This window comes from Rhinolophus ferrumequinum, chromosome 6, assembly GCF_004115265.2.
Source record: "Rhinolophus ferrumequinum isolate MPI-CBG mRhiFer1 chromosome 6, mRhiFer1_v1.p, whole genome shotgun sequence".
Taxonomy (NCBI): domain Eukaryota; kingdom Metazoa; phylum Chordata; class Mammalia; order Chiroptera; family Rhinolophidae; genus Rhinolophus; species Rhinolophus ferrumequinum.
Window position 1 is genome coordinate 70983506 of NC_046289.1, and position 8723 is coordinate 70992228.

Below are 8723 nucleotides of genomic sequence, written 5' to 3' on the forward strand. Positions count from 1 at the left end.
CAGTGTTGATAGGCCAGAGGTTTCATACGTTTTTGTCTTCTTAGTAGAGTAACTCTTTGATTGGGATTTATAGTGGACATGTTGGTAATTTCTCCCCTTTCTTCCTTAACAGAATCCTGATTTCGTTTCAGTATCTAGCTGCCTCCGTGCCCATTTGCCTCAGGGGCAGCCAGGTTGGGGTTGGAACTCATCTGAGGTAATCCTTTTCTCCGGGTCAGTAACTGATTTATAATAAAATGGATGTGTGACTCTGGACAATGAGACATGAAGGGAAATCTGCAGAGGAGCTTCTGGGAAAAGTTTCCTCGTTCTTCATGAGAATGCCTTATAAATTAACACTCTCTTTTATCCTCTGGATGTTTCTGAAAGTGACACCTGTGACTGCTGGAGCCATGTTGCAACTACCCCGAGGATCAACTACCCACTAGGATAGCAGAGTGGTGAGATGCAAAGAGTCTGGATCTTTGATGACAGAATTGAGCTGCTGCACAAACCAATTTGAAGTCTGAAGTACTTCTGGATTTCCTGTTATATGAGAAAATAAATTTCCTTGCTTGTTAAGCCAGTTTGAGTCAGAGATTGCTTTATGTGCAAAACCACTGTGTTAGTTTTCTATTGCTTTGTAACAAATTGCCATACAATTAGCAGCTTAAAACGCTTTCATTTATTATCACATTTTCTCTAGGTCAGAAGTCCAGACACAGCTTAGTTAGGCCCTCTGCTCCAGGTCTCACATGGCTGAAATCAAGGGGCCGTGTGTTTTTCTCTCCTGGCTTGACTAGGGAAGGACCTGCTTCCAAGCTCTTTCAGTTGTTTGCAGAATTCATTTCCTTGAGGCTGTAGAATTCATGGTAGCTTGATTCCAACAGCCAGCACCAGAGAGAGTCTCTGCCTGCTTTGAGTCTGTGTCCTCCGCACCCTCTTTTAAAGGACTCACCTGATTAAGTCAGGCCCACTCAGGATAATACTGCTTTTGATTAACTCAGAGTCAACTACTTAGGGATGGGGGGCCTTAACTGCATGTACAAAATCCAGTCACCTTTGCCATTTAATGCAACATAATCATGTGAGTGATAACCGATAGTCATGTTCTGTTGTCATAAGCAAGTCACCGATTTGCCCTGAACTCAAGAGGAGGGAATTCTACAAAGGAATGCATACTAAGGAGACAGGAATCTTAAGGCCACCCTGGAGGGTGTGTACTACAGACACTAACAGATTCAGGGTCCAAGATGAAGATTGTTTCCCTATTATGGAGAAATGCACTCATTTTTCCTGAGTAAAAGTAAAATTCTCTTGTTCAGAGTTTATTGTTTAACCATTTCACACAATTATAATAAGTGATACTGAAATGCAGATAGAAACAAACGCTCTTAAGCATAACAAAGGGAACTAAGTAGATCATGTTATCTCAAGGGAGACTTTCCTAGAGGGTCATTTGAATTAGATCTTTATGAAAAAGCAGTTGTGAAGAAGTTGGGGAGGAACGAAACAGAAATAGCACTGAGTGGCAGACAGGAGAAAGTTAATGAGGGTATAAATGCACCCATGTGATCAGGTTTCTGGGATGAGAATGGCAGGAAATTAGGTGGGGGAAGGAGATTGAGTGATACTGTGCAAAACCTTTGAAGTATTCTAAATAATTCGTGCTTGTCCCTACCTGTAGAAAAGAGTAAGCCAAGGTCAGTTAAGATACGGCAGGGTTCTGTAGAATTTCCATATCCATCTGTATAATCACACATATTGTGTGTTTACGTATATAATGTGCGTTCTGTTTATTCAGCTTGCAGATAATATTTGGTGTTTATACAGATTTCTAGACTCTTTGGAATTACTCCGTGCAGTAGTATATAGCATATTGGACCCCTGCGGGGGGGCCCTCATGATGGGATTAGGGTCCATATAAAAAGAGAGGCCAAAGAGCTCATCATCTGTCTCTGACATATGAGGACACAGTGAGAGGCTGTCATCTGTAAGCCAGGAAGAAAGCCCTCACTATAAATGGACCATGACCTCAGATTTCCAGCCTCCAGAACTGTGAGAAAATAAATTTCAGTTTCTCAAGCCACCCATGGTATTTTGTTATGGCAGCCCAAGCTAAGACACTGTCAGTATGCTGTCATTGTTTATCTCGAATGTACTGTTTAAATGTAGGCCTACAGAGGCTGGAGACATGACTGACACCTGAAGTAATCTGGAATGATTCCAGATCTATGCAAACTTACTCTCTAAATGAATGGGAATAGCTACTGAGTCTGCTTGTGTCTGAAGGCAGTTGTGTAACTAGGAGTTCTTGGAGTTAAATTCCATGAAAAATACAGTTTATTAAAGGGTAAGTAATAAAAATGTCCAACTTAAATAAATGTTCTTCAAACTCAAAAGTAGCCACAGCAATTGTTTGAAACTTGGACCCATAGTATATATTTTTTTGAGAAGTGTTTTATTGCTGACATTGTTCAGAATTGCTGGTGCGTAGTGATAATTAAATGCTGACTGATCGTTAGACAGTTTTATTATTTTAATTTAATTTTTCCAAAATGTCATATTTATTATTTTACATTAACATTATGGAAGTTAAAGAGAATAAACTGTCTCATGGATTGGAAGATGACGTAATAATTCCCTTTAATTTCCAAACCTCATCAAGCAGTCACTACATTTATGAGGTAAGTCAGCTGAATGCTTGAAGTCTAGATGAATTTTAAGATCTTCAATTTATCCTGTTGAGTATTGACAGTATTGACATTAAAAAATCCTTTCACATAAATGTGAATTTAAATATTTGCAATATTCTAGCATACTTGAAAAGCATTTCCCACAGTCATCACAAACATGAGGAAACACTTTAGTATGTTCAATGGCAACATGCCTGTTAACATCTGTATGAAGTCTACTCTGAAAACCACATACTTGGCACACAAAGAAGTTTTTACATTTGTCAATGGTAATTTTGCTCAAGAGGCTGTACTGTCCCATGTTCTCTATTGTTATACTTGTCACTCTATTAATTTACATGCATGTTCATTTACCGCATGGCTATGCAAATCTTCCAGACCATTTGTTTCAAGTTCACATAGCTGACACAAGTACTGTTCATCACAGCTGTGCTGCTGGAAATGTAGGTAGAGTTCACTGCTTGAGAATTGTACATCGCACTGCTCACACCAATAAAGGTGATGACTAAAATGGGTATCTGCAATGGGCTGGCTGGGGTTCTCAAAAATTACTGTCTTATAACCACAGTATATACAAACGTAGGGATCCTCTTCATGCAGTTGGACGTGTTTGATCAGAAGCAGGTTGGCAGAGAAACTTTTCCTCGCATACGCGACACAAATTTGAATCAGTACACTTATGCTTCAGGATCATATGCTGCTTTAAATCAGAAAGATATTTGCTGTTGAACTCGCAAAGTTCACATTTATAGAGACTGCTGCTATTAGTAAAGGCCATTTCTGCTGGGCATTCAAAGCTTGGCTCTTGTCAAGAATCTCACAGTTTAGCCGGTGGCTCTTCATTAGTTTGGTCTTGGAGACTCAGAGAGGTATTGTTTTCTGTCTCTATCATAATCTTCAGAAACTGCATGCACTTTTGCAGCAGTCGGAACATCTTCAGCAGTGTGAGCTTCTATAGGACTCTCCTCTTGAGTTTGTTGGTGGACTGATTCAGGTGAGTCACATTCTTCATTACAGATTTCAGTATCAGCAGATTTTTCCGTAGACAAGGCAGTGTGGTCTAGAATTCTAAGTGTGGGAGTGGGAAACAGATAGTTCTGATTTCTGTTTCTGGCCTTGATTCCATCTAAATTTTGGCAAGTCATTTGATGTCTCTGTATCAGAATCATTATCTTTGTCGTCAAAATATTTTAAGTCTGGTTGTCTCATACAACAGATACTGTATCAATCAGAAAAAAAATTCCATTGAATCCATCTGCACTTCTGTTTATACTAAAGGAATCTGAATAACCAGAAGGGTGTAAAAATCTTCCTTTTTCTTTTTTTTAGGATACTCATGCATATCTTTTCAATTTGGTTTTATTCTTAATATGGGAGAGGAAAAATGAATTACAGGGAAGTTTTCACAGATGGTAAAAAATGCCGGTCCCCGGGACCCTACCCCACCACCCCGGCGGGGCCAGAGTGTGGGTGGAGGGGCTGCACTGCCCCACCCCCGCCACACGCTCACCACGGGGTAGCACTGCTCTGGCCCTAGCGTTCCTTGGCTCTCTGCCAGGCTGTTTATTATTGTTTTTAAATTGTCTACAGACAATGCATGCTCTTACCCATGCTCCTGGGGTTGACCGACTCCATTAACCTACCTTTGATAACCTACTGACTCCATGATCTGTTAGGTGCTTGTTTCATAGAACCACTGGTCTAGCTCAGGAGACTAGGAAGATTTGGGGGTTGACTTGATTTAAACATATTCATTGGGAGGCTCCAGCCAGATCCAGGTGGCATCATCTAGTAGGCCTTTAAAAGTGTGGATCTGGCGCTTGCGATAGAGAGAAAGATTTTGAAATCTATGCGTATGGTGGAGAAATTGAAATCAGGATTGTTTCCCACATACTTTTGGGATCAGATGTATAATATTTCTGTTTGTTTCAGAGGTGCCTTAAGTCAGGAGGGAATTCTTCTGACAAGCCATCTTGTCTGTTTTCAATTTAATTAAAAAATATTGAGCAATAGGTATGTACCTGACACCAAGCTAAGTGCTCGGAGTATGTATATCTGGGCGAGTTGGACTTAGTCTATTGTGGTTGTGCAACTTGAATTCCATCTTCCTCATGCCATCTTATTCTTGAGTCAAGATTTATACTGACAATTTTTTGAAATCTCAGTAAGTAAGAGGCTCATTTAATGCCAAGCTAGGTTCTTTTTGGGGGCGCTAACAGGCTGGACTGCTCTTTCTTTGGTAGGGACAGTACATGTTCTGTGCCTTCATCCTAGGTACACTAAGAATGTCCTTGATGAGATTATACATTGAGGAAAAAGAATCACAAACTTCACCATGTTCAAGAGTGTTCAAGACAGGATTGAAACAAGAAAAAAAAGTTTTAGAAGGGAACTTACTTGTACTTCATAAGGGCACATGTGAGCACAGGAGAAGGGGTGATTCCATCTCTGTGGTTCTGAGTGTACCACAGTGCTGAACGTGCCTATGTTTAATAAATGTTTTCTGGTGTTTGAGAGTCTCAGACTTAAAAAAAAAAAAAGCAATAACTGATGTAGATTCTTGGACATTGCCTGTTCATCTATGATCACCCATGTCCAGGGGCGTGGAATAGTGGCCATTGATCACTCTACCTGAGTAACTACTCTAAGATCTGCATTCACAGTGATCTTTATAGAATACCATGTCACTAACAAAAAAAATATCTTTCATATTTATGAAGATACCACTACTGTTTGAACTATTTTTTTTTCCAGTCTTGGTGTTAGATTTACATGAATCCTTCCTGGGAATAATGGTATGAATTTGCATTGTCAGAGTGGGTGTGGGTCAGAATAAACAGCCTTGAATCTGGCACCACAGAATAGTTCATGGGACTCCTTTACTTGGGGCACACCTCCACCCACCCTTCTCCACACACTCTGTCTATGTTGGCTGCCTCTGCAGCCATTTCCTTCTACCACTTCTTCGTCCTGAGCTTTCATGTTCTCTGGTGGGAACCAAAGGGTTCTGTTTCCTGCCTTCTTTTCCTCTAAGAAATACAATTTAAGTTTTGATGAAAGATACAAGAACAAGCAGTGAAGTATGGGAGAGAACTAGGTTAGGGACTGTGTATGGAGAGGGGGAAAGCATGAGGTGGAGGTGGTGGGATGTGTTGAGGCAAACCTGAGCACGAGTTCAGGTATTAGTCATATCCATAGTGCCTAGCACATTGCCTGGCAGAAAGTAAGTGCTTCACAATTGTTGGTTAAATGCAAAGTAATATTTACTGGTTTATTCATGCCGTATTCCACAAAGTTCTTTTGTTGGCTACAATCAGAACATATACGATAGAATATAAACAAGATCAAAGAATTAGAACCAGGGAAAATAGAAGTAAGGATAAACAAGATGTTACATTCAGTAAGAGATTAATTTATTTGATTTCCTCTCAGTTTTAAAATTGACTTTATTGAGTTATATTTTATGTTGTAATTTTTTTAACCTTTTAGTTTTGAAATAATTATCAATTTATAAGAAGTTTCAAAAATAGTACACAGAGGCCCATGTATCCATCTCCCAGTTTACCCCAATGGTTACACCTTGTATGACTATAGTGCAATATCAAAAGCAGAAAATTGGCACTGTGTGTATATAGTTCTATGCTATTATATCTCATGCAGATTAGGGTAACTACCACCACAAGCAAGACCTCGAACCATTCCATTATCACAAAGATGTCCCTTTTGTTACCTCTTTATAGTCACACAAACCCCTCTCCTCCCTACAATCCTTCATCCCTGGCAACCACTAACTAATCTGTTTTCCATCACTGCGGTTTTGTCACAACAAGAATGTTGTACTAGTGGAGTTATGCAGCGTGTGACTTTTTTTTTTTTTTTTTTTTTACCTCTTCAGGGTGGCATTTTTCACTTAGCATAATGCTCTTGAGATTCATCCAAGTTGTGTGTTTCGATATTTCGATCCTATTTATTGCTGATTAGTATTCCATGCAGTGGATGTACCACAGTTTATTGAACCATTCGTCCACCGAAGGACAGTTTGGTTGTTTCCAGATTTTGGCTGTTACAAATAAAGCTGCTGTGAAAATTCATGTGCAAGTTTTTGTGTAGATATGCATTTTCACTTCTCTGCGATAAATGCTTAGAAGTGTGATTGCTGGGTTGTATGGTAGTGCATAATTAGGTTTAAAAGAAACTGGCAAACGATAGCTGTCCATTTTACATTTGCACAAGCAATGTATGAGAGATCCAGTTGCTCGACATCCTCACTAGCATTTGGCACTGTCACTATTTTTTATTTTAGCTGTTCTAATAGGTATGTGGTTACATCTCATTTTAATCTTAATTTGCATTTCTCTAATGTTTTGGTGTAGAATTAACCCCTGGTCGTTCACAGAATGTAAAAACATTTACGAGACTCTACAAGAGTAAGAAAAGATTTTTTTGAAAGTTAAAAAGAGAGAGAGAGAGAGTTCTGTTTGGAACTGGCAGAAGTTTTGCCAAAATAGTCTGAGAGGGAGAGCTGAGGAAACAGAGGGGTAAGAGAGAGATACTGGCAGAAGTTTCCCAGGGCAGTCTGATGGAGACAGCTGCAGAGATATTTGGGTAAGAGAGATACTGGAAAAAGTTTGCCAGGGCAGAGTCTGATGGAGACAGCTGCACAGATGAGTGTCGGGGTTTTATATTTTTCCAGGCAGCATGTAGGGTGCTTCTCAGCTTGCAGGGGGGCTGCCATTACAATTGTCTTCTCCTGGGACCTATCCTGTTTCCGTCTATGATGGATGTCAGCTTGCAGGGAGTTGCCATTGCAATTGGGAACTGTTGTGTTTCTGCCTTTGATGGATGTAAGGTGCTTGTCAGCTTGCAGGTGCAGTACTAGCCAGGGGAGTCAGAGCCAAGCAGTTAAGTTTAAGCTGGCTTCCGCCAGCTTACAAGCTCGCTCCTGTTAACTCTTTGCCTGTCCCATCCTGCCAGCTCACAAGCCCGCTCCTGCTAACTCTTTACTTGTCTCATCATCTAATGTCTAGGGATGTTGCACAACTTCTCTGTCATTGATTTTTTTTTTTAAGTTTCAGGTGTACAAACCAATGCAATAGTTAGACATTTTACCCCTCACAAAGTGATAACTCCCCTCCCCCAATCTATTGCCCCTCTGACATCGTATATATCTATTACACTTCCATTGACTCTATTCCCTATGCTATTGATTTTTAATCTTTTTTCAAAGGCTTCTTCCTCCTGAACCATGATAACCCAGGGAGACCACATGTTAATGTTCGTACTTGGTTCTAATTAATATTTTTCCTCCTTTTACTCTCCCTGGGAGGGTGGTTATTTTTTGTAAAAGTCTCTGTGTTTCCTTGCACTCTAGCATTTCCTGGGGTGAATACTAATAAGGCTGTTTATGACAAAGAATTTTCTGAGTAAAAACCCTATAGCATTTTTGTCACCCGGAGACAGTGTTTGGAGACAAAAATGTTCGAGGGAAGGCATTTGTTCCTTCATGTTCTGAATACATTTTTTCTATATCTTTTTGACTCTGTACTGGATTTTATAGTTTATTTTTTATCTTAGGGTGCAGATTAGCCATCAGAAACTCTGTGATGTAATACTTAGGAGTTAGGCTCCAGAACCAATCTGGATTTTAATTTCTGGTTTTACCACTTCTGAACTCTGTGACTTTGGACAAGTTATTAAAACTCACTGAGCATTTGTTTTCTTATGATGAGAATAATATTAGCAATTACCTTATAGAGTTTCTGTGAAGATTATCTGTGTGTTTCAGGTATCTATTGTCGTGTTACATCTCATCCCAAAGCTTAGTGGCTTCAAACAAGAATTATTTATTACTCGTCATGATTCTGTGGGTTGACAGGTGCCGTAGACTGAATGTTTGTATCCCTTCCAACACTCATATGTTGAAACCACACCACAAAATGATGGTATTAGGTGGGAACTTTGGGATTAGGAGGTGATTAGGTCATGAGGGTAGAGCCCTCATGAATAGGATTAGTGTCCTTGTAAAAAAAATTCTGGAGAACTTCACTG

At 39.8% G+C, this 8723-nt stretch overlaps 1 pseudogene; it reads right to left on the reverse strand.

Annotated features, from left to right (window-relative positions):
* Nucleotides 1-2574: 2574 nt before the first annotated feature.
* On the reverse strand, nt 2575-4017 carry LOC117023149 (zinc finger protein 639-like; annotated as a pseudogene).
* Nucleotides 4018-8723: the final 4706 nt, after the last annotated feature.